This window comes from Brassica oleracea, chromosome C4, assembly GCF_000695525.1.
Source record: "Brassica oleracea var. oleracea cultivar TO1000 chromosome C4, BOL, whole genome shotgun sequence".
NCBI classification, from domain to species: Eukaryota; Viridiplantae; Streptophyta; class Magnoliopsida; order Brassicales; family Brassicaceae; genus Brassica; species Brassica oleracea.
In genome coordinates this window covers 29015717-29018656 of record NC_027751.1, presented here as the reverse complement: position 1 = coordinate 29018656, position 2940 = coordinate 29015717, and positions in this window count along the sequence as shown.

Below are 2940 nucleotides of genomic sequence, written 5' to 3'. Positions count from 1 at the left end.
ATGCTATTTCTGACCGATGCGATTTGACGATATTCGCCCTTGCCAAATTTCAAAGGAGATTAGTGGTCGTCATCTCCGTTTCTGAGATTCACCTAACATCATGGGTATCATCCTCTTACTTTAAGATGAGAAGGTATGAACATCATGACCCTCGCACCAACTCATTAATTCATTACCATATTCTTAGCTTTGAAACAAATCGTTTTTATCTTAGACATGGCGAATTCATGGGCTTTCTACTTTGATTCATGAAAAGTTATTTCAGTATATATACTTAAAAATATGTAATCTTCTGTTTAGAATATGTTACTAATAACGTCTTCACTCATTGTCCACATCATATTGTAATCCATGGCTTCATTTCAACCTTACTTTTTTTTTCTATCACAAATCATTTTCAACAAAGTCCAGTAAAAATTATAAAAATAAATAATTTTGTAATTATATAATTTTATAAATTTCTAGAGTTATTAATTTAATAAAAAAACAGTATACTACAATTCTATATTTTTGAAGTTAAATTTGGATAAAAAAATAATAATTTATTGTTCGTATAAATTGTTAAATTTTTAAATCCGAATATTATACATTTTTTACGCTATTTGATTTATATACTAACAACTACCTAAGTAAACACTAACCAATCCCTTAAATTTCAGCTTTTGAACATAGAAGCGTTAATAATGTTAATGTCCATCAAATCATTACGAAGATAAGATAATAAAATATCAACAAATATGAATTCGCCGGTCATTCTTATATCACCTTAATCAAACTGTGTGATATCCGATGTTCCATTCATCACCATAATAAACAACACGGAAAATCAAAAGTTAAAAAAAAATCGACAACAACCCATACACAACACTACACAACTCATCAAACAATGTATCCGGCTCCACGTTTGCGCGGGGGCTATGCCCCTAGTAATTTATAGTGTTTCTGTCTTTTTGTTTATCAGGATCTCAATAAGCATGATTTTTGTTTTCGTATTTAAATGAATTTTGATTTCTATGAGCCACAAAAATGAAAGAATAACGAGCCCCAAAAATGTAAAGAAAAAAAAACAGAAACAAACACATGTCCTCCATCCACTATAACATTTATATAAACAAAAATTTAGAATCATTTCAAATATTCATAACAAATAATACAATCTTCAATTTCCCAAATTAAATAGTTCTCTAGAGTGTAATTACCTTCAACGTAGGATTTTAAAAGGTCCTTGTAAGTTCCTCCTATTTTTCTTCTAAATGCTCCATATACTGCACCAATCGAATATATCAAACATAATTTAATGGTAATCGAATGTTTATCATAAGTATATTTTTTCATCCATGATTCTTATTCAAGCACCAAACATGGTTTAATTACAAAAAAAAAGAGAGTAAAGGACCGGTATTGTTATTTATGTGACTTGTGTGTAGTAGAACTTTGGATTTATTTCATGAGTAGAGTAATAATTATCGTTGTGCCAAAAAGTTGTAAAGTGGTGTGGTTAAGTAAGAAGACCGACCTGTTCTTTGCTCATCTTGCCACCGTAGTTGGTGGCTTCGCGGGCCTCGTAGAGAACTTCGGCGTCTTTCTCCGACCGAACTTGTTAGAAATCCAATGCATCTGTTAGTCTAGTGAACAACGAAGTCTCCTCTTCCTCTTCTCCGCCTACACGACGAACAACCTAGGGTTTTGGCCTATTCTCGGCAAGTTCTTGACAGGGGGACTTTAGGCGTGGAGATGAACCCATCATTGTAACTTGTGTTGAAGAGGTATTTCTCTTAGACGACCCATATCTTTTGGTTTTCGTTCTAATTCCAAGTAAATGAAGGTGCATATTGTGGTGCATTATTTGTTGGATAATTCCAAGCTTGTGGAAACTTAACATATTATTAGATGTTTAATATGTTAAGATAAACACAATAAGGAAACCTAGAAATAGGAAAATGAAGTTTCTATTTAGGTTAGGTTTGTGTTTTTTATATCCCACATGTTAAAGGGAATTGTCTTTCATATAAATATAGGTCTAATGGAGATGTGTTCCATATGATCTGAGAGAAACATATTGAGAACTTTAGTTTTGAGTAGTTTCTAAAACTAATAAGAAAAGTTGTTCTTATAACTCTTCGTGTTTCTAAGAGATTTGAATTGGTATCAGAGCCTCAGGTTGGAGACTCGATCTAAGCTTAAGTTGTAGCTTAAGATCCTGGTGCTTGTGAACAAGAGATCGCGTAAGCAAGATGGCAGACGTGACTAGGGCTCCACGCACGAAGGACTTTGGATCTACATCCATCCAATGTCCGATGTTGTCACCGACAAACTACACAGTTTGGTCGATGAGGATGAAGGTTCTACTACGTGTTCATGAAGTGTGGGACACAATCGAACCCGGTTCAGATGATCAAAACAAGAACGATGCTGCGATAGCTCTTTTGTTTCAATCTGTTCCAGAGACTTTGATTCTCCAGGTGGGAGAACAAACCGCATCAAAAGAGATCTGGAATGCCATCAAGTCGCGACACCTAGGAGCTGATCGTGTAAGGGAGGCGAGACTTCAGACGTTGATGACGGAGTTTGATAGGTTGAAGATGGATGATGCAGATACGGTCGATGACTTCGCGGGGAAGATATCGGGCCTATCATCCAAAGCAACCTCGTTGGGAGAAAACATAGAAGAATCCAAGATGGTCAAGAAGTTCTTGAAGGGTCTTCCAAGACACAAGTATATCCAGATCGTAGCATCACTTGAGCAAGTCCTAGATCTCAACTCGACGGGGTTTGAAGACATAGTTGGAAGGCTTAAGGCGTACGAGGAGCGTGTAGGAGAAGAAACTCAGAAAGAAGACCAAGGGAAACTGATGTTTTCGAACAATGAAGAGCATAGTCAGAGGGGCTATGAGAATTCCCGTGGTAGAGGAAGAGGACGGAACGGTAGAGGCAGAGGTC